This window comes from Pipistrellus hanaki (assembly GCF_964339955.1).
Source record: "Pipistrellus hanaki genome assembly, chromosome: 17".
NCBI classification, from domain to species: Eukaryota; Metazoa; Chordata; class Mammalia; order Chiroptera; family Vespertilionidae; genus Pipistrellus; species Pipistrellus hanaki.
Genome location: NC_140519.1, coordinates 4,201,620 through 4,226,044, shown reverse-complemented (window position 1 = coordinate 4,226,044; position 24,425 = coordinate 4,201,620). Strand labels below are relative to the sequence as shown.

The window sequence follows — 24,425 nt, the reverse complement described above, 5'->3', positions numbered from 1 at the left end:
TTTAACCTAAATCTATTTTTTTTTGTTCAACTTTTTACTTACATAATGTGACATTAAGGAGATCCTTTACCAATTCTTTATCATCTGTTACCATCTTTTATTTAATAAAGTCTATATATTTTTTTAAATTCTGGAGGAGCATGATTAGCATTGAAATTTTTATATGTATATTTTATTTTCAAAAGGCAAGTTCCTCATAACTTTTGTGAATGAGATCTTTGTTTCTCTGAAATCATGTCAAAGTCAGGAGGACTTTGAGATCTTTGTGAAATAAAAATTCTCAAGTATTTTATATTTTTTAAAAGGAGTGACTTCTGCTTTCTACTTCCCTCTCTATGTTCTGAAAGGCATGGGGTTATATTACTTCTGTAGCATAATTGTGCATGCTATTGGATGGCTGCTGCTCTGGTTCTCTTGAAGTTAGTTTATTGCATAAGTCAGCACAGGAGGACTGTGCTGTCATCACCGCAGACTGTGATGGTGGAGGTTCGCAGCAAGAACATTGAGATAACATTTATTCCAGGGGATCGAGGTGCTGGCTTGAGCTCATTAAGCAGTTCCTGGTCTTGGACTTGTAGTGAAGTCTTCTATTGTCAAATCACATTAATTTGTTAGTAAAATTATTTTCATACTAGAGGCCCAATGCACGAAATTCATGCCAGGGGCTCAGCCCTCACAGCCACAGCAGCTTGCCTCAGCCCTCACAGCACAGGCTTCATTCGGAAGGTCGCCCAGAAGGACATCCGGCTGTCTGGTCTAATTAGCATATTATGCATATTATTATAGATGACCTTGGAGAGACAGATGTTACAGAACTGACTTGTGACAATTATTTGCACCTAACATTGATGCATTAAAATGAAAAACAAAAAACAAAAAAACAGAACATAGCTTTGGCTTTTCTGTTTTGAGCTTAAAGCCTGGGAATTCTATGAAATATTGAGTTTTAAAAATGATACTCATTTATTCATTTTTTCATCCAAGCCTATTAACCAATATTTATTAAGCATATAATACCTGCTCATATAAAAGTTGAATCAGAGAGCAAACTGCTTTCATTTAAAATTTTCCTCAGGGAGTACTAAGTTCTCATGGACCTCCAGCTCCTGCCAGCCCTGCCTTCCAAAGTTCATCTTGTCCCTCAGCTGATGTTCAGTCAGTAAACAGTGCTCATTTCCATAAAATAATGTGTTCAGGACTAGGGAGAATTGAGAGGTACATAGTTAACTTAGTGGAATATGGATGGGGCTATTAGAAAAAAATTGCAAAGATTTATGTGAAATAAATAAAAGGAACAGGAGTCACATGACAAACAAGCAAATGAAAAGAAAAGAAAAAAACACATTTTCCAACATCCTTGAATTGCATCAGTTGGCTATTTATGTGGGAGCAGACATTGCATTCACCACATGTCAATGTCAGGTAGTTTATTTGAAAGTGTTTATGACATGTAACCTGGTTTCCACTCTTCCTCCTGAATGGTCAGGAGCCCTCGGGGCGCGTAATGGAATGTCATCAGGCAGGTCACCCATCCCAGGCAGTGACTGGGCTCCTTGCCGAGTAGTTTAGCGCCAGGGAAATCTGAATTGGACACTGAGGGTGAAGGAACATGTCATGTGACAGGAAGGAAGCATCCTACCATCAGAAGGGAAAGAAAACAGAGGCGGGAGCCCCTCCTCCAGCATCTTAAGGTGGAGATTTTCAGACACGAGACCTTTCTCAGTGGCAAAAATCTCCGGGCCATGGCACAATGCGTCTTAGATACCTATGATTGTGCCCACTTTGGATTTCTCAAGCAAATAGTATGATTGTGATGAATTTGGGGGACAGTAATAAATGGTCGCAAAAGGAAGAGTATTGTTTCTGAAGCTGGGTTGGGGGGGCCTGGTGACCGGTTCGGCTTGGAGCCCTGTAGGCCTGGCTGTGCTTTCCAATGGTCCTCTAACAAGGGCCATGCATGCTTTGTGCTGGAGTGGAGACACTGTGGTGCCCTCCGGGGGCCGCGGAACCCCACTTGAGGCTCAGGAAGCAGGTTAGACCTCCATTCAGGGGAGGACATGAGCCACTGAAGCAATGGGACTAACACGTGTCCCCTTGTCTCAGTTCAGGGCGACTCGGGAGGAAGGACCACATTCCCAGGGACAGCATCTCAGGTGGCACTCAGCCTAGTGGGCCTGAGGACCCTGGGTCTGGGACCCCGAGGGAGGAGGCAGACTGGTCCAAGCTTCTGAGGCAGCACCTGGAGCCTGAGGCCACGGCGCCTGGGGCTCAGCCAAGCACCACCCACTGCCCTGCTGGTTCCCATTCAGTGCAGAGGAGGGACAGTGACCTTCAGGGAACCGGGGGCAGACACTCCCTCGGGAATACCCTGTGCGTTTCTAGGAGAGCCCACTGGCCTTTCTCCTTCCCTTTGACTCAGCGGGATGGGTGCACTCACCCTGGTCTGCAGCGTGATAGGCAGACCCACCCCAGGCCCACTGCGCTGCAGCGGGAGAGAAGCCGGAGACTTGCCTCCTGGGTTCCCTGGCCTCGGTATCAGCGTGCACCCTGTGAGCTCGGCTGCATCAGAGGAACTAAAGAGTGGCCCGAACGTCCCCCTTCCCTTCTCAGTTCTAATTTACGCTTTTCGCTCTCCCAGACACAGCTTTAAATATATGCATGATCATACGTTTTTAAATTAAATTCCTTCATTGGTTAAAGCAGGATTAATTAAAAATGACAGTCAGAACAAACATTCCTCTTTCTCATCCTGAAAAGTACTCAGGGCCAGAAGGAGACTGGGAAACAAAGTTCTAATTTCCGGTAAGTCAGTGAAGGTGAGTTAGAGGCGGCCCAGCACATTGGAAGAGGTGAGCGAGCACACACAACCCCCCCCCCACACACACACAGGTCTCCGTACTCTCAGGGTCACCTGGGAAGCTGTGCGCCCCTTCTGAGAGGCAAGCCCGGATCTGCACCTCAGGTGGGCATTGGCTTGAGCCAGGCACTTCCTGAATCTAGTCTGTCCCCCACAAGCAGGATGAGAGCAATCAGGAGGCTGCACTAAGTTATGTTGAAGGAAGAAACCTATTTCCACAGCAGAAATAAGGAATCTCTGGATCATGAAAATAAAATCAGTTTCCACCTCCATTAGCTGTTAAGAACTAAAGGCTAAGTGAAACTTAACCCAAAACTGTGGGGGAGAAAAAAATCTCACTTGGACCCTAACTCTATTCTCTCCTAAACACAAACCACATGCACATAGATCAGCAATAAAAAATGCAGAAACTAAAATATGAAACAACAAAAGGTCTATGCAAAGATTCTATAAGAAAAACATATTTATATAAGGAAATAAACATAAATGGTAGAAAATAGGAAGAAAAAAAAAACACTACTAAAGATAAACATGGCTGCATAGCATAGCAGGCAAAAATTGTGACCATCTTGCCAAAAATGTTAAAATGTATGCATCTCTGAGCAGTGACCACACACAGAGCAGCAAGAACTCCTGGAATATGTGGAAAGGTGAGAGACTCATTATTACTACGGGAGAAGCCCGGTACACCAAATTAGTGCATTTGGGGGGGGGGGGGGTGTCCCTAAGCCCACCCTATACCCTCTCACAATTGGGAGCCTCGGGTAGGGTCTCTAGGCCTGGCCAATGATCAGGGCCTAATGGGGCTTTCCTTCCCCCAGCTGCTGGCAGCTGGCTCTGCCCCTGCCACTCACTGCTTGCCATCTGTGTGGTGCTGCAGCCCCTCCTCTGCCAGCTATTGCCTCCCTCTGCAGTCAAGAGGCATGGGGTGTGGTCCTTGGCTGGCCTGGGCCTCCCCCTCTGTGGGGCGATCACCAGCTGGCCACACACACCTGCTGCAGCTCTGACCCCTGGTAGCCTGGGCCTCCCCGTTTGGGGTGATTAATCACAAGGCAGAGGGAGGCAGCTGGCCAGAGCTCCATGATGTATCGCCATGCAGAGGGAGGCGTGGCCATGGTGAGGTGATGGCAGGACCACCCGACCAATTTCATTGCACACGCCTTGGCTGGCCTGGCATCAGTGCGTGTCATAGCGTGGTTGTCCAGATGGTGGTTCTGCTCTTTGGTCATTCAGTTGATTTGTATACTGCGCTTTTATTATTATAGATCTTAAGAATCAAAAATCTTCAGGAGTTTCTCTTCCACCAGGGTTGTTCACGCCATTTGTTTGTTGGATGCTGGTAGGTTCTTGGTCTCTTTGTAAAGTGGTCCACAGGAGGCTTCAGACAGTGGGCATATGGTCCTCAGTGGTTTGCTGCCTTTGATATCCAGTTGTGCCCACCCCCCCTCCCCAGAATGCCACAGAAACACTGGCTGTTCAGAGTCTCATGTGGCAGGCACTGCAGTGGTAGCCACCTCTAGCCAAAAGCCATTGCAAGAAGCTTATAACTGTATTACTGCATGGATTTTAATAATGCATCCCAACTTGAGAGATGTGAAAACATGAAAAGAGGTGCATCTTAAAACTGACAGAATGTATTAAAGTGAACTGTTGAAATCAAGAAAAACATCTGTGATATAAATAAATAAAAGTGGGGTGGGTAACTATTAAAAGGAAAAGAGTTATATTTGATCACAAATCAAAGCCCAGTGTTGAACTTTGAACAAGTACTTCCATAATAAGGTGATTCTCAAAGATTGAAATGAGCATGAAATGAAGACATGGGCAAAGATAGACAAAACAAATGTCAGTAACAGATATCAAGGCTTGTGACTGTTCTATCACCAAATGTTGAATTAATGCCAATACCTACTAATTGACATACAATTATAATGTCAAAGTATATAGTTTATATAGAGATTGAATAAAATAAAATAAAATCATAGTATTAGTAAAAAACTTTAATTTACCTGACAAATTAAACAAAAATAAAGAATATATAAATAATATAATTACATAGACGCATGAAATTAATATTTCTATACTGCTGTAACCTAAAGAGATCAAATATACCTTTGTTTTAGTATCAGTGGAAAACTAATAGGGCTTGATAACATCTTACGTGTTAAAGAAAATCAGTCTCAGCAGTCCAAGGAAAGCAGAAAGCATTCTCTAATAGCACGGGAAAGATGAAATCGATATTACAAAGTGAAACTTCTATCACTTTGATAGTAAAATATTAAAAGATGGCCTGTAAAAAATCTATTTGAAAAAGTAAGCCTAAAATAAAATATTGTAATATTGATTAATTTCACCTTAATAAAATGGATATACTTACCATCTAAATTGTGGTAATAGAGGTAGGAAACACAGAATCATTCAGAGGCCTAAACATGTATGTTAATATACAAGAAGAAAATAAATGAGATAATAATTTAAGCATCTAATATATGAAAAATGGAATGAAAAGCAGGAAACATTAAGCAGAAAAAACTGGGAAGTAATGTATTGAGAAAAGAAAAACATTAACGTTTCTTAAAAGAAATCTCAGAGCTAGTTTTTTGAAAGAAAAAAATTGGCTAAGCTAATAGAAGAATGTACTTTGGCCAAATATGCATAAATAAATAAATAATATGTACCTAAATAAATAACAATATGATAATACGTATGTTATTTATGTACACTTACATATTTACATATAAAACATGCTACTTATTTTACTTGTGTGTGTATGTGTGTGTGTGTGTGTGTGTGTGTATATATATATATATATATACATATATATACATATATAATATTTTATAGGTACACAATTATTATCTCTGCAAATTATCAATTAATTGAAAAGATATTAAGAAAACACACAGAAAAGCTGTTATAAACAATAATCAACTGAGCAAATAAATAACTTTTTTATTAATAAGCAATTGCTTGCCCTAGCCCGTTTGGCTCAGTGGATAGAGCGTCAGTCTGAGGACTCAAGGGTCCCAGGATCGATTCCGGTCAAGGGCATGTACCTTGGTTGAGGGCACATACCCAGAAGGGAGTGTGCAGGAGGCAAGTGATCGATGTTACTCTCATCGATGTTTCTAACTCTATCCCTCTCCCTTCCTCTCTGTAAAAGAAAATTAATAAAAATATATCAATATTTTAAAAATAAAATAAAAAATAAACAGTTGCTGAAGCATAGAAAGATAGAAAACACTCCTTTTTACTCTACTAGCAAAGCCCAACTATTGTAAATAAATGTACAGAAATGTGAAGGACCTGTTTGAAGGTTACTCTGTGCACTTGGAAGATCAAGCTTCCACCTGGAGATGGATTATCTGTAAATTCATCTCTGAAATTGACATGTACCCAGTAAAACTCCATGGGGATGGCTGTGGTAACTCGTGGCATTATTTGGGAGTAACAGAAACATGAGTAACTGAAAGGAAAACCTGAGAGTGAAGAGTAATGAGGGACGCTAGCCTTCCTAGATCCTGAGATTGATTATGAAGCTTCAGTCATTAAAGGAATGGAATACTGTACATACACATAGACTGATGTAACACCATCAAAAATCCAACAACCAAATAACAACCATCGCAAGAAAAATAAACAGAAATAGAGCAAATGCATACAAAAATTCAGTATAAAATAACAGTGACATTTCAGTCTAATGGATTCTGCCATAAATGATGTTGGAACAATCCTATGTCTACCTGGAAAAAGTAAACTTGGAAGTATATGCAATACTTTAAATCCTCAACATTCCAACATGAGCATTCATACACCAGGTGTATGAAAATTGTGCATGGGGCCCTAGGCCCGGCCGGCAATCAATGCCAATCTGATGGGGTGATCAGGGACAAAAGGGCCCACTGGGATCTGCAGGCTGGGGACAGCTCCTGCATTAAACATCTGCCACCTGGTGGTCACTGTGCATCATAACAGCTGGTCGTTCCACCAGTCATTCTCTTGGACAGTCAATTTGCATATTAGGCTTTTATTATATATCGATAGGATAGGTAGATAGAGAAACATCATATGCTAAATAACATTATATATATATATTATTTAGTATACTAGAGGCCCAGTGCACAAAATTAATGCATGAATACAGTCTCTAGGCCTGGCCTGTGATCAGGGCCATCTTCCCTGGCTGCCAGAAGCTGGCCCCACCCTCCACTGCTATCCTTCCCTAGTTCCCCATTTGCCATTAAGTGATCAAAGTCTGCCAGCCAGGGAGTGGGACCAAGAGGTTGGCCATCTCGCCCGCTCGCTGGCTCCAACCCCTGCTGCTGGTCGCCCTTTGTAGGCCTGGCACCATCCAAGTTCACCACCACCCACTCCTGGTTTCCCATTTGCCCTCTGGCAATCAGAGCTGGCCAGCAGAGGGGAGGGATTGAGAGGTGGGCTGGCAGGCCCAGAGTGATCAGGGCCTGCAGGCTGGGGGCAGCTCCTGCATTGAGTGTCTGTCCCCTGGTGGTCAGTGCATGTCATAGCGAATATTCAGTTGATTTACATATTACCCTTTTATTATATAAGATGTTATATATATTTCTCTCTCTATCCTATCTAATAAAAGAGAGACATACAAATTGATCATACCTTTGCTATGCCCACAAGCCATGCCCTCCACCCAATCAGGGCGAGTATGCAAATTAACCCAACCAAGATGGCAATTAATTTCCATATCCAGGCCAGAACGAAGACTGAAGACAGCATAGAAAGAATCCAAGTGCTGCAGAAGGGAGCAAAGCTGTGGAGAAGCAAGCGAGCAAGAAAGAGGAGAAGGGAGGGAAGCAGGCGGGCGGCGACAGCAGCAGGAAACCCTATTGCAGGAATCTTCCTGCAACTGGCCTCTAATATATATATATATATATATTTAAAAGAAAATGCAAGAAACCAGAAAATTTTAGAAAAATGATTATATGTAAAAACATGTTTATGCACTGAGTGGCTAGATTATTATGATTTCTGAAGGCATAATAATCTGGTCACTCGGGGTGTGTGTGTGTGTGTGTATATATATATATATATATATATATATATATATATATATATATATATGAGTCCAGGTGCATGAATTTGTGCATAGGTGGAGTCCCACCAGCCAGGCCAAGGGGAGGGGACATGGGTGGTTGGCCAACCTGCCTGCTGGTTGATCTCCAGATCAAGGGGACAATTTGCATATTAACCTTTTATTACACATGTGTCAAACACAAGGCCCGCGGGCCAAATCCAGCCCGCCAGGCCTTGCAATGTGGCCCGCACCGCGCTGTCATCACTGCACTCCGCTGTCAGTTTATGACATTGTCAGTTTATGACTGTTCAGTAAACCATTCGGCCCGCGATTTAGGCTGGATTTTAGATTTTGGCCCCTTCTCTGATTGAGTTCGACACCCCTATTTTATTATATCAAATATACACTGAGTGGCCAGATAATTATATGTTCAGAGATCATAATCATCTGGCTACTCAGTGTGTGTGTGTGTGTGTGTGTGTGTGTGTGTGTGTATAGCTGACTTGCATGTTTAATACCTATAAAGTTCTTGCTGGCACCAACCGCACTGGTGTATTTCCATCTGTCATTGTTGATCATGAATTTGGTTGACACTTCTATTATAAAGAAAGGGCGAAAGTGACATTGAAATATTTCTTCTAATTAATTCCCTTTCAGTGTGCACAAATCAGTGCACTGGGCCACTAGTCTATATATATAAAGAGCCAGGGTCCATAACAACTGAATGGATGACCAATCCATCCCCCAGCCAGGCTCCATTGATCAGGGGATGGCTAACAGGGGAACTGGATTCCTCAGGCTCCAGTGAATCTGTGGCAGCAGCGACTGGTGAGCAGGTGGAAGGCAGACCACTTGGTCCCTCCCCCAGCCTGCAGGCTCCCATTAATCAGGGGATGGCTAACAGGGAAATGGAGTGAGTGGCATGGAGGGGACTGGTGAGCAGCCAAAAGGCAGGCCTCTTGGTCCCCTTCCTGGCCCTCAGACTCCAATCAATCAGTGGTGGAGGCAGGGCAGAACTGGGGACTGGCTTCCTTATTAGTCCTGCAGGTACAATTTCCAGAGGACAGGCCAGGCACCAATGGACCTACCAGCATGATCCTGACAGCACTGCCAGCCTCCTGGAGCTTGGCCTCAGGCACTGCAGCCACTCCCCATCCTAGATGCTACACAAGGAAGATAGGATACCAGGGCCACCAGGGCCACCAGCAGTGACTGACTGCTCTCCCTGGTGCTTCCTCCAGGTCACTCAAGCCATCCCCCACCCGCCCTGCTCCAGATGAAGTGTGATCACTGCACACAGAGGGAATGTAGTAAAACAAACAAACAAAACAAAAAAAACGATGACCAATAAAATGCTGCAGTCAACGTCTGGAGTCTGGCTCAGGAGTCGGAGAAGGGAGAATTCCATAAGATGGCCAATGCCAAGGTATTTCTGAGGGACTGTCTGGCAGTTGTGTGACCGCAGAAGAAGGAGTCCAAGTTTCTCAACAGAACACTAAGGACTTCTTCCAATTCTGAACCTTAATAAGAAATGTGATACCTCACAGCACAAGGTGCTGGCAGTGTCTGTGTGTCCTCCGTCTCTGCCTTATTTTGCTGCTAAATTCAGCCTCAGTGTCTAATGCATCCAGAAGGCTCTAGGTTTGTGGCACACTGTTTTGGACATGAACACAGCTGCGGACTTCAGCATCCTGGAGAGTAAGAAGGAATCTGTGCGTTGGGGCTGCCAGCACCATGAGGAAGAGCCCCGGCTACCCATGCTGACCTCCGCCTGGCCTGGCTGGGTCTGATATGCAGATAGGTCACCCCATCACCCCCACTCTGCACGGCCACGTCTCCCCAGCAGATCCAGGGCTCCCTGGTGAAGGATTACTTCACCAGAGGGCAGAACCTGTCCCCAGACAAGATCTTCCACGTCATTGTGGACCTATTTTATAACAAGACACTGGAGGCCCTTCAAGAAAATGTTCACACAGCTTTGCATTGTTCCTGGGGTGCTGACTGTGGTTACCCGCAGGTGGAGCAAAGTGACCTCACCTTGAAGGACGCCGCCTTGGACATTGTTTGGAGACCTGACTGAGGAGGAGGTGAGGCTCCATGAGGGTACCAGCTCCGACGGTGCAGCTGCAGGCACGTGGCCAAGGAGCTGTTCGACAAGGACGTGGGGGCTCACCTCCTGCACCCCGAGGAACAAAGACTGCCAGGAGGTCACCCTCGAAAGGGACAGAGCGGTTCTGCTGTGCTGTGAGGCTGGTATGGCAATCGGATCACCCAGAAGCAGTCTTGAAGCTGTATAGGCCAGCTCCCCTGCCCCTCCTGGAGGTCCTGGCCTGCACCGGGGGTGCCTAAGCGGCAGGTGTCAGCCCAGGCGAGGACAGGCGTGCAGACAGGGCACTGCTGCAGCAGGTGGAAGGGATCTACACTGCCATCCGGTATGGCCCCGGTGACCAGCGCCACGTGCAGGAGCTGTCCCATGAGTGGCTGGAGCCTCACAGGGCCCAGGGCAGCCTGTCAGGGCATCAGTGGTAAAGGTCCAGCAGATGCCCGGCCGGCAGGCCGCCTGAGGAGGGGTGTCAGACACGTGAGGGAAATCCCTATCATCTCTGTCATCACTTTGGTTTTCAGAATTCCCTGCTCCCCATCTGTCAGCTCCCTCCCTCTGAGAGGCACTGTCTTAGTCACATGGGTGCAACTGGAATATTGAATCTTGAGAGGACTGCCCCAATGTATGTGTCCTTTTATCCCATGATGAAAAAATCCCAAAGAACAAGAATGGAGACAGACTACTGTCCATTAGGCTTAAAAAAAAAAAAGAAACCACCCTCAAGTGTCCTTCGAAGAGCTGAGACTTGGTTCTGCCCATGAGCCTCAAAGAGATTGGATGAGGAAATGGCCCAATTTGGCCTTGACTTTACACTTACCTTACTCTTGAAGGTGTCTTTGCCACAATGTGAATAAACTGCCACCTTTTGGAACAGGGGCTCATACGAAAGTCTGCATTCCCAGCTTTTATTGAAACAGATCTGTCTTCTGCAGCTGTGGCCACCGTCTTGAGATCAGGTCTGTCAACCAGGTCCTATCACTGGGAATCAGGGGGCACTGGAGAGGACCCCATCCCGTGCCCTTTTACATTTAGGGATTGAGCTGAGCTCACTTTGGGGGAGGCCTGGCAAGGGCGACGTGTGTTGCAGATGGAAGGATGGAGGATGGAGAGGCGGACTCCCTGCTGAGTGCCTCCCTGGTGGGGTCAGGCAGGTGAAGACTGGCCTACCCCACAATTGGGTGAGATAGCATCTCTCACCCCATGGGCCCAGCCACTCCCTGGAGAGGATCCCCCACATCTGTGCACCAGGCCTCTAGCCTACAGTAATAAAAGAGAAAAATGCTAATTGACCGCACCTTTGCTATGCCCACAGCCAATCAGGAGTGATATGCAAATTAACCCAGCAAAGATGATTGGTAAATTTGCATATGAAAGTGGCACAGGCATAGGCCCTATGCTGCAGATAGGATTTAAGCTGCAGTCGGGAACCTGGACAGGCGATGGATTCAAGCTGAGATGGGGACCCAAGCAGGCAGTATCAGGCGGCTTGGACCTGAACAAGTGGCTCCTGATGTGGCCTGCCCAAGTCCAAGCTGCCCTGTGATCACCGGGTGAACAGGCCAGGCCGAGCTGACCAGAGATCATGGTGTGAACAGGCCAGGCAAAGCCTGGCCAAGCTGCCCTGCAATTCCAGGAGAAGAAGCCTCTCAGCTGACCAACCTGCATGGCACATGGTGCAGAGTCTGGGGCCTCTAGCCTGCAGCCATGGGAAGTCTCCCTCTCCCCAGAGTTAGGAGCACTAGCCCAGGTCTGCCCAGCGGCCTGGTCCTGACTGTGGGGTTGATGAGTTCCTGCAGGCTGGGGTTTGATCCCCACGCATTAGCAGTAGGAGACCAGTGCCTTTGTTATTGCTGTGTGTCCAGGTTTTAATTGGACAAATTTATCAAGACACCTTGACAGAGAAAATCAAGCTCAAGTCATGAATTCTGCCCTTAAAATGTTCACAATCTTATTAAGAGCGAGTGGATGATAAAAGTGCAGTAATAACATCAGAATGTAAGGCAACAATACAGAGAGGAATAGAAGCAATTGCTAGGATGATTTTTCAATAATTAGTACAAGGATTATGTACTATGAATTAAATAAAAAAAATGTGTAGAAGTAGCTGCTTCATGAGTATGGAATTCCTTCCTATTTTAAAGGAAGCTGAGTTCCATGTGAACTGTGAACTATGCTATGATATCTGAGGCACGGGACAAGGGAGGCCCTAAATGTATGATGCTTTTATATTTGAGTCATTCTTTATTGTTCAATGTAATTTATTTATGTACACCTCAGTTTTTTAATAGTTAAATTATGAGAATAATACATCTTACTATAAAATATTACTAGTTCGAATGATCAGGTGACATTTGTTGTTATTTTCTGTAAATTAACACAATCTCTGGTATGCTAAAGTGATAGGTATTATAGAAATATTTAGATAGAAAGACCTACAGGCTTGATTACAAGTGAGTCTTACTATCACTATCCAAATTTATTGCTTAAAAAAAATCAGGGAGCCTACTAGAAACTGAACCAAATATAAGCCCTGAAAGGGCAAATGTAAATTGGATAAGCTTTGCTATTACAAGAGCAAGAAGAAAAAATTCAGATACAAGAATGAAAACCACATTACATCCACTCTAAGTAGCTGTTAAAGTAAAAGAATGGTATACTATGAAAATACTTAATACAAATTGTAAAGACATTTGTTCAAAGAGGATTTCCTAGAGTAGGTGATATTTCAGTTAGTTTTTTTTTAAATGTGAAGAGGTTAGCTAGATAAGAAAAAGGTATAGGGGTCCCAGATTGCAGCAGGTGCAGGTGGGGCTGAGGGAATCCCCCCACTCCATGCACAAATTTCATGCACTGAGCTAAAGATGTGATCGACGAATCCCTCTCCAGTGTGGCAGATGCTTGCGTGCACAGCCAGAGAGCAATGGGCAGCTGATACTGAAAGTATCACCCACCCAAAGAATTTTCCTATAAACACAAACGAACAGGTATAAGAGGACCCAGAGTAACATTTATTCTCTCCTTATTAGTGATAACACAACATTGGAAACAAACTCAGTGTCCTTTAAAAGACATTAGTTAAATAAATTTCGTTCCATCCACATGATATATCCCATAATCTTCCTGTGGTTATAGCCCCGTGTGTCCAAGAGAACAGTGGCTGAATAATTCACATTTGCCCGCACTCCAGAACAATAGGTACCTTTGAAGAAAATCGAGGAAGTTTCTAAGTGCGATTGTGGAATAACCTCCCAATTATAAAAAATGATATGCCGGCAGTGTTGACTGGTTTTGTACCATCCGTATAAACTATCTGTATAAAAGGGAGACAGAGAATACTTATACATCTTTGTTGAGTGTGTGGAAATATAGACCTAGATTTATATACAGGAGTGGGCTGCAGTGTGCGCCTCACGGGAGAGGCAGTAATTGCCGGTCTGAGAGTTTCATGTTAAGACTTTCTAATAGGGCCTTTGTGTGCCTCCTGAATTCTGAACCATGTCATTACTTTAACTTAAACAAATAATGATTATTAATTTCCGAGGAATCTGCACATTTGTCAACATTGGTTGAATGAGCTGCTCAATTTCTTGTTAATCTAAACCTATTTAAATAGACTTTGCATATTAAAGTTCAGTGAGGATTCTTATAGCCATTTTATGGACTGTGACCCAAGAGCTTAGGATAGTTCATTAGCTACCGAGTTTATAACCGATTCTGAATATTTAATCCGAGTGAGAAACCGCCTACATTCTGCTATTCAGCTGCCTGACAACTTTTTTTTTTTTTTTTTTTTTTTTTTTCTGAATCAAGGACGGAAATATTAAAATGATACAGAATATCTCCTTGGGTTTTTAACCCCATTGAAAATTATAGGTTGCCTTGTTGATAGAACTTAATTGAGAGTTGGCTTCACACTTAACTTTTAACACATCCGATGCTGCTTAGTCAAATCACTTCACTAAAATACAATGAATCTAATACTTTGCAAAACTGTTCTTTTCAATTTGGGGACTTGTGCGTACATGTGATTACTAATGCATGTAAAACCCATGTCTTTCACTTTTGGTTAACATAGACCCAGATAACATACATTTAGAAAGTCTTTTAGACTCATGTTTCTATCACTTCAGGAAAGTCATTTTTTACATTAATTTTCCACAAGTTACTGTTACTTCTCATCTAATACATTTAATCTTCAGCATCTCTATCCTAAATCTGCCTTAATGCCTAGTTTGCAACTTGCATTTGCAATTTAAAGACATCCTGGCTAGGAAAGGCCTGGAAAATTGTCAGCATGTTCTTTTCTCTGACAGTGTTTGTGCAGTCTCAGCCTTCAACAGACTTCTCTCAGAAAACAGTTGTGTAATGTCATGCTCAAAAATTAGAAAGTAGATTATTTTATTTCTATAAGTTCTGCAAAGTTATTATTAATGCTTGTATCTGCATGTTTTATTAGCTGAGAGAAGAAATTGGGTTGAGATTTATGTTAGATGTTTTTATCCATTTCACATGCATTCAAGTGAGTGCCATTTCTACTGTTTACTTAACATTGTAAACTTAGCTGAAGTTGTTTTCCTGGTGGGTCTAGCCATTTTTTATTTCAACAAGTTCAAGTGTTTATTCTCCTCTGTACCCGTAAATTCAGTCAGGTATCCTCAGCATCTCTCCAGAACGTGGAACCTGGGTCTACTTCTATTCTGACTAGGAAACATAGGCACAGGTATAGGTCTCCCTGTTTTAATAATAATAAAAATACTATGCGGAAGCCTTTTTATATAGATTGTTTGAAGCTACTAGAGAACTTCATTTTTGTGTGTATGTGTGTGATCACTTGCTAAGCACGATTTAGGTTATGGACCTGATTAATTTTTAAAAGCATATGTTAATTAACATTTAACAGCACTTCATTTAATTAGGCTGGGTGTCCTCAAAAGCACTCCAAAGCTAGATTTTATGATTCATAGAAACAAAAATACCCACTTTCTATTCAACATAAGGATCCTGTGTTAAATGGGATATAGTGGGAAAGCAGGGATGGCACACAAGTAGGTCAGTACTGCATATTAAAACATCTAGTGATATTTTAGCTACATATACTCCCTACCTCCTAAATTAACTCATCTTTCACCAAATAAGATACAGCTCTGAGCCTGTGTTAGCTGCTCAGAGCAAAGAAAGATGAACACCTCAGCCTCTGACCTCAAGAATGTTCATCTCCTGGGATTAAACAAAGGGAAATTTATGATTCAGGAGTAGAAGCTCAGAGGCTCTGTAATTCAGCAGCTGATTGCGGGTTTTAACTGTCCTGCTGCCCTGGGGTCCTGAGCTCGTCTTTTCTTATGATGTCAGGATGGCTGCCTTCGTTCCAAGGCCATGTGTCAAGGTTAAGTGGACGAGGAGAGGAGACGATAGACTTGTTTCTTCAGTAATAAGGAAATATCCCAGAAGCCCTCAGTAGACCAGCCATCACAGCATATTGGTCAGCATTGGCCATAGCCCATTGCTAAACTCATAGCCAAAGAGGCAGTGGCTTTGCCCTGGTTTCCTCACTGGTCCTGGAAGGTAAGGAGGGGTCTCAATGGACCAAATAAGGTCTATGCAGGAAAGAGGGAAGGGGGAAGGGGTCAATTTTATTGTGGCAACTATTACTATATGGAATTGATTTTTCATAAACGTATCAATTTAGTTAAATTTATCATGTCCGCTATTTTTGAGGAGAGAAGTATCGTGATTGGAGCTGCGCGTTTTGTCCTGGAAAGTGAATGTCATTCCCATGGTTGGAAACTGGCTGTTCTGAGCATCTCCTTTCTACTCTCCTTCCTCTTTCATACTTTGTTCTTTATTATTTCAATTAATTATAATTTGAATTAGGAAATATGCTCATCTACTACAAACCCTTGCCTTTTCTCCTCTTTAATTTCCCTTTATGCTCACGTTAATCTGCCAGTTGTTTCTTTTGTAGACAATTGTCTCCCTTAGCCCACTCTTACCCTGCAATAACATTGACTACATCACTTGTGAGGCTTACAAATTATTAAAACGGTAACATGGCAACAGCAAAGCAGCATACTGAGAATGGGACCCTGTGAAACTGCATAGGCCACATGCCCCCGAAGCAGGTCCAGCTTTTCAATCCGCCCTCCATTAGTCCTCAGAGAGCATCCCAGGGTTTCAAGCTGAGGACCGATGTCCCAGATGTCACCAGCCTAATTCTTCACTGACATCTACAACATCTGAGTCCTGTTTGTAGCTCTGTTTTCCAGCCATAGTAGTTTTGCACACTGCCCTGATCATTACATGCCACTGGCCATTTGCACATGCTGTTTTCTCTGCCTGCCCCTCCTGCCCTGTTTATCTTTCAACTGTTATATTGACATTGAGTTGCATGAGTTCTTTATATATTTTGGAAATGAACCCTTATCAGATAGATACATCAGTTCTCCCAGTCACTAGGTTGCCTTTTCATTTTGTTGATGGTTTTCTTCACTATACAATTTTTTTTTACTTTGATGGAGACCCATCTGTTCATTTTTGCTTTTGTTACTCTATCCCAAGGAGATATAGCCAAAAGGATGTTGCTAACACGTCTCCTTGGGCAGAAGCAACATATACGGCCGTCTTTTTAACTCCGCATTCCTTTCATCACAGCCAGGAGACAGGTCTTTTGGAAACTAAGGTATTTTTCAAATGTAAGGGAAGTTTTTAGTAACAGTTTTGACTCATTGGTGTATAGAAACATCTTAGGAAAGGTGAAACTATTTGAGTTGAAGTAACACATTTTTTCATTCTCTTAACATTTAAATACATTAGAATGAATTCCTATTAAATTTCTAAAGAAAAATGTATCTTTTGAACTGTGTTAGTCATAAAAGGAAGTTTTTTCAAAAGGTACAAATTCTCTAAGGAAATCTGTGACAATGGAATTCAGCTAGGTCACTAGTTTTGTTCTCTTTCTTGTTATACAAGGTGTTTTAAAATATATACATAAAATTCTTCCATTATTTTTAAAATACATACATGGTATCAGGGATAAGTCCTTAAAACATTTTATTTTAAAATATAAGCTGGATAAATGATATTTATACATTTGAATTTCAACATTGGTAGTTGACATTTCAAATTCTGCAGTAGTTTTAATTTTATAGGAAAACACACACATCTATCAAAGTCAGAGTAAAGATGTCAGATTCAGATTGACTGCCTTTTGCTTAGGTTTTGCATGAAGTACATCATAGCCTATGTTGATGTGTGTTATATAACCACGAGTAATATGTCATGTAGGTAGCTGATACCCATTCTAAGATGGATGTTTCCTTTATGCATTCAGTTAGCTATTCCCCCGCCCCCATTCTGTGTGTGTGTGCGTCTGTGTGTATATGTCTACACACATGCACATATATCCACACACATACATGTATGTATATACACATATACACACATGAAAAACTATGTAGGTCCACCCTCAATTTAGTTCACTGTAGTAAAATTTCACTCCATATAGAATTTTAGATTTACATGCATATACGTCTTGTGTGTTGGCTACATAATACAATTAAAAACCAATCCCAGTTATACAGAACATAATTTGTATTTGTAGTGGTTGTAGAAGTTAAAGTGAGATGGAATCACTTATTCTCATTCAGCAAATGCTTGCTTAGTATGTGCTGTGTGTAGCAACACAGAGGCCTCCTTTCCATGTGTGGGTATAAAGGCTACTTTCCTCCCAGTGCCTTTTTGAAGACGTTCTTCATAATTTTGTTTGTCTCAAATAAAATAGAGCTATGAAACTAAAACATGACATAGAGGTCTTAATTGTTCCAGCTAAGATTGGAAGTACACTGAAGGTGAGGAATAAAGATGGCACTGTAGGTAAATGTGCTACTCACATCCTCCCACAAGCACATCAAAACTACAACTAAAATACAGAATAACCATCATTCAGAACTGCCTGCAATCTACCTGAATGGAAGTCCCATAACTACAGAATTAAAGAAGAAACCTCACTGAGAATGGTGCTTGGGGAAAGAAGCTAGGGAAAGGGAGGGCAGGTACCCTTCAGCCCCGGGTTCCAGAGCTGAGAAGAGAAGTCTCAGTAACTTAGGGCAGTAAAAACCAGCTGGGATTGTGGCTGAGTGTCACTGAGGCTGCCAGAGACCCAGGCAGTTCCTCTTAAAGGGCCAGCACATAGTTTTATTTGGACTCACTTTTTCTGAGCTCCAGCTTAAAAGGATCCAGGGACATATGGGGAGGAACTAAATTGTCTGGGCATCAGGACAAGGACACCAGGGCAGTCCCACCCAATTTGCAGCTGAACCCAACCTGTTTGCAATGTTTTTTCATTATGAATAGCCTATACTGGCTCAGGTTTCAGACTTTCCTAAAATCTCTCAAACAAGTAGCAGCTGCACTCAGCATTCCCCATACCTCTGGATAAGTGGACCTGGGTCCTACACTAAAGCAGCCAGCCTTGGTTCACAGTTTGGAGCACCTCTGAGACCAACACAATTAATGGCCATCCACCGATTGCTTTGTACCTTGTGCTTGGTAGCCCCAGACAGGACATAAACAGGGGCTGACTTTGTACTGCCCAGGAGGCCCCAGAGCCAGTGCACCCGGTGAATTGCTTCAGACCATGCCAGATTACAGCTCTACCACATTCACCAGCAACAACCCAAAGGGCAGACTTGGTGATCACCAAAGCCCCACTGAAAGAAGTCCTGCAACATAGGGGTGTCTCCTGCACAGCAGCTCTTCCACTGTAGTCACAGCTGGTTTTCACAGCCAATAGGCTTGGAGGTCATTTCCTCCCAGTGATGCCAGCAGCCATCAAGGCTTAATTACAATAAGGCAGCGCACACACCTAGAGTGCCCAGCTCAGGTGACTGGGAAGCCTGAGCCACTGAGCCCTACAGGACACCTACTACACAAGGCCACTCTACCAATTCCAGAGGATATAGCATCTCTACCTAATACTAGTACATAGAAACAAACACAGGGAAGCAGCCAAAATACAGAGATAAAGAAACATGTCACAAATTAAAGATCAGAAGAAATCTCCAGAAAAAGAAATAAATGAAATGAAAGCAAACAAATTATTAGATACAGAATCAAAACCAATGGTTTTAAGGATGCAGGAAAAACTTAATAAGAGCTTCAAGGGACTTAGTGAAAATTTCAAGGATCTTGGTGAGCAAATCAAGGTCATGAAAAAGAAATAGTCAGAAATGAAGGATATGCTAACTGGAATGAAAAATAATTTACAGAGAATTAACAGTAGAATAGAGAACAATGAGAATCAAACTAGTGATTTGGAATATGAGGAAGCAAAACACACCCTATTAGAAGAGAAAAAAGAAAAGATAATCCAAAAATATGAAGATAGTATAAGAAGACTCTGGGACAACTTCAAGCATACCAACATTAGCAACATGGGTGTGCCAGAAGGAGAAGAGAGGGAGCAAGATTTTGAAAACTTTTTAAAGAAATAATGACAGAAAACTTGCTCTAGGTGGTGAAAGAAATAGACTTACAAGTCCTGGAAGAACAGAGAGTCCCAAATTAGATGAGTCCAAAGAGGCCCACACCAAAATACATAATAATTAGAATGCCAAAGGTTATAGATAAAGAGAGAATAATAAAAGCAATAAGAGAAAAGCTACTTATAAAGAGGGCCCATAAGACTGTCAGCTGATTTCTCAACAGAAACTTTGCAGGCCAGAAGGGAGTGGCAAGAAGTATTCAAAGTGATGAAAAGCAAGGACCTACAACCAAGATTGCCCAGCCAAGCTATCATTTAGAATTGAAGGTTAGTTAAAGAGTTTCCCAGACAAGAAAAACTAAAGGAGTTCATCACCACTAAACCAGTGTTATATGAAATGTTGCAGGATCTTCTTTAAGAAAAAAAAAATATATAAAAATTATGAACAATAAAATGGTAATAAATACATATCTATAAATAAATGTATCTAAAAGTCAAAGTAAATGAAGAAGGAATCTAACAAACAAAATAAACTAATGAATAAAATAGAACCAGAGCCATGGAAATGGAACAGACTGACAAATCTTAGAGGAAAAGAGGAGATTGACCTCTTGGTTGGAAGAAGATTAACCAAAGAACTTATATGGATATATGCATTACCAATGGACACAGACAAAAGGGTGGTGAAAGGCTGGTACAGGGTGGGATACAGGTGGAGGAGGGAAATGGAGGGAAAAGGGGTAGAAATAATATTCTCAACAATACAGATTAAATAAATAAATAAGTTTTAAGAAAGATTTGTAGGATGCTTCAGTCTCTTCCCACAATGCCTCTGATCATTGGCTGACTTAGGAACTTCCAGGAAGAAAAAGAAAGCTCCTGCCCTGGACTTTGTCATGAACATAGTTCTTACTTGGCTTTGCTGACTTACTCTGGCACCATTCTTCAACTTGTTTTCATATTTTGAGATGTCTCAAAATATCCACATTTCCTAATGAAAAGTCACTGGTGAAGGAAGACTCTCATTTGCATTGTGGTAGAAATCTGTTTCTTGGTTGTAATAGAAGTAGATGGGAAGAAAGACAGTTATAGGGAATGTAAAGAGGAAAGGAAGAGATCTAGGAGCAGAGATGGAATTTGAGGCTTTACGTTGAACAGTTAGGGGTTATTAGTGACCTAGGAAGGCATCACTCATCCAATTGCAACAAGAAAAATTCAAACAAACAGAAAACCAATGGATTTTCTTGGACACAGCAGAGGACTGAAGTCACAGGGCAAACTGCCAAGCTTAATCTGGGGACAGATGAATGCTAATAGGCTTATTCCAGACTTGCGGACCTGGACAGAAGCTACTGGAACCATGGGCTGGTTAAAGATCATAGAAATGGTCTGGGCAGTTGTTGAGGCTGCAGGCAAGTGATATGGGCAACTCCTAAAGAGGGAACAGTCTCAGAAGACCTCTCCATATTTTCATGGCTTTTTTCTCCTGAGGAACTGGAAGTAGAGGGGTAATCCGTGTGGAATGTGTCATTCCTGGAAGGGGATATTTCTTCTATTGCCCCTTTGGTCTTCCTGTGTCACCTGGGGTCAGGGTGAGCTAGGAATCCCTGAGAAGGTCACAGCCCAGGGACACAGGGACACTAGAAGACTGAGACTTAATCATGAGATCTTGAAACTCTACTGCTTCTCCACCCACATCTTCCCACCAAGCCAAAGCACTCCAGTATAGTCATATATAAATATAATAAAGATAATATATCTATAATAATAAAGGCATAATATGCTAATTAGACTGGACAGCTGAACGATCTTCTGGACATTATTCCAGATGTCCTTATGGAGGAAGCTGCCATGGTGGGGGCCCAGGAAGAGGCAGTTAGGGGCAATCAGGTAAGCAGTGAGAGTGGTTAGGGGCAATCAGGTAGGCAGGCAGGCAAACAGTTAGAGGTGATCAAGCAGGCATGCATAGTGGTTAGGGACGATCAGGCAGGCAGGCAGAGTAGTGAGGGGGATCAGATAGGCAAGTATAATAGAGTGGTTAGGGGTGATTAGGCAGGCAGGTGAGTAGTTAGGGGCAATCAGGCAGGCAGGCGAGCAGTTAGGGCATCAGGCAGGCAGGCACAGTGGTTAGGGGGAATCAGGAAGGCAGGGAGGTGAGCAGTTAGGAGACAGTGGTCCTGATTGCAAAATTGATGTCTGACTGGTCCTGAGAGACGCCCCTCCCCCACCCCAGTGCATGAGTTTCATGCACTAGGCTCCTAGTAATATAATATAACTCGAGGCCTGGTGCACGATGGGGTCCCTCAGCCTAGCCTGCACCAATCCAGGACCCCTTGGGGGATGTTGTTTAGCTGATTTCAGCCTGTTCCCCACAGGCCCGATCCAGACTAGAGGAAGCCAGATCCTGTGCATTGAGCATCTGTCCCATGGTGGCCAGTGCACATCATAGTTACCGGTCGACCCCTCCTTTAGGAGTTCGGTCATTAGGCTTTTATTTATACAGATATAATATACTAGAGGCCTGGTGCATGAAATTCGTGCACTCAGAGGATCCTTGAGTCCAGCCTGTGCTTCTGGCTGAGCGGTCCTCCCCCTGTGGGAGTGCGCTGACCTCCAGGGGGCAGCTCCTGTATTGAACATATGCCCTCTGGTGGTCAGTGCACATCATAGCAACCAGTCATGCTGTTGTTGGGCCAAAACTGGCTCTCTGACATCCCCTGAGGGGTCCCAGGTTGCGAGAGGGTGCAGGCCAGGCTGAGGGACCCCAAAGGTGCACAATTGGAACTGGGAGGGATACAGGAGGTTGGCCAGCAGGGGAGAAATCCAGGGTGTGTCGGACTCATCTCACTCAGTCCTGATTGGGTGGACCCCAGCAGAAAGCTAACCTACTGCTCAACCATCTGCCCCCTGGTGGTCAGTGCATGTCATAGTGAGCAGTTAAGCATTAGTGTATCATTAGCATATTATGCTTTGATTGGTTGAACAGCCAACTGGACAACCAGATACTTACTATATTAGGCTTTTATTATATAGGATTCTCTCTCATTTACATACATATATAGAGTGGGTGGCAAAAGCAGTTTTACAGTTGTGAGAACACAAAATAGAGTTTATTCTTATGTTTTTGCTTATTAATTATTGTTTTACTTTGCATACAAACAGCTGTAAATCTATTTTCTCTCACTTTATATAGTAGCTGAAAGGGCTTCAAGACACAGACTTAGCCATAAAGGCAAAGTTATATGATGCTCTGAGGAAAGCTGAAATTGCTATTTTCAGACAAAGCAGATGCCAGAACAAGGAAAACCACCTGGGTAAACAGACACTGCTTAATGACAAAGGGGACAGCTTTGTAAAGAGACATAAGGATCCTAATCTTGTTTTTACTTGAGAACAGAGCATCAAAATATGTGGCACAAAAACTGACACAACCCAAAGGAGAAAGAGGTGAACTCCCTGTTACAGTTGAGTCTTCAAAACCCTCCTTCAAGGATGGAGAGATCAAGCAGAGAAGCAGTAAAGATAAAGTTGACCTGAGTAGATGTGGCCATATCATCTAACTTGATCTAATTAGTGTTTGAAAAATACCACATAAGTAATAGCAGGATACACCTTCTTCTCAAGCTCACATATAACATTCTCTACAATAGATCACATTCTGGGTCCACAGGAGACAGGAACAAAGTGTAGAAAGAAAAAATGTTAGAGGAAGAAATTTGCCTGGAAATAATATAAGCAGGAAGAAAAAAATATAGTTGGGAGACAAGAGAAGAAAGAAGAAAGCCAGGAGAAGAGAGAAATAAGTAACAATAGCTATCCCATACTATAAATCCCATAAATCCACAGGTTCTAGGAGCTGACCTCATTATATGTAGTATCTCATTTAATCCTCACACTCTCTGACCTGGGTTGCCATTATCATTTGTAGATGAAGAAACTGAGGCTCAAAGAAGTTTGGTCATTTGTAGGTAAGAGGACCAAGATGCAAAGCTGAAGACCCTACTTCATCAAAGATTCAACTTTGTTGATTCTGCAACTATGGGGTTAAGGCTTCTGCTAGGAGGCTGGGCTGGATGGCTGAACTCCTGAGTGGATGCAGCCATCATTAAGCATTGTGCTGTGGCCTGTGCCTGGCAATGAAGTCCCACTTTTCCAGGTGGTTCCCTAAGAGGCACAAGCCTCCCTGACCCCAGCCGACACGCTTGGCTCCCAGGTTTGCTGCCGCTCTGCTGTGAGTTTTGTTTTCCTCTGCAGATTAACTTGGTGCTTCAGGGACCTGCAATCAAGTGGCCCACATCCATCATGTCCTACTCTTTAAAGCAGTGAAAGGCTTTTATAATAAGATTGGTGGCTTTGCAAATAACAGTTGTGAGTTTCAATTATTCTTTAGTGATGGGTCCAAGATTGGGATAGAAGCTAGATAGAGGAGATGGTTAAAATAAGAAAGCCTTTTCCCCTCTAAATTGTGACATCATATCCCTCAAATCAAAACCATACATTACTCGATTCTTAAGGACAAAGACCATAAGATTCATCTTTGTTTCCTCCAAGTTGAGATTTTGTAAATAGTTGTTTTAATAAAGTTTTGGTGAATTATAATCCTTCATAATTATTTAAAATATTAATATATGCCTCAAGTTTAGGAAAGATCATAAATACATTGCCTACAAAATGAAATATTTTTATATAAAGCCATGCAAGAGATTTTTCATACAACATATGAATAATATATCTGTATTATATCATTCATTTATCTCAAATCTAACAAGTTAGCTATAAAGGGCATTTTCATGTTCTTGTTCCCTTAAATTTAGGAGTGTTTGTTAGAATGTTTTAGATGAACTTGAAAAGGGCTGCTCTTGGGACTGTGAGTAATCTTTTCTTTTTATCACAATATATGTTCCTTAACAAACAAAAAGTTATTCCATTTCTTGGCCTA

At 42.6% G+C, this 24,425-nt stretch overlaps 1 protein-coding gene and 1 pseudogene across 6 annotated transcripts in view; both read left to right on the top strand.

Moving 5' to 3' along the window:
* The window catches only part of RALYL (RALY RNA binding protein like), a 501,772-nt gene that overhangs the window by 78,321 nt on the left and 399,026 nt on the right, over nt 1-24,425 (top strand). The window lies entirely within an intron of this gene.
* On the top strand, nt 8,451-10,721 carry LOC311612067 (nuclear prelamin A recognition factor-like; annotated as a pseudogene). Its single transcript has one exon. The product of its transcript is annotated as a nuclear prelamin A recognition factor-like (transcript).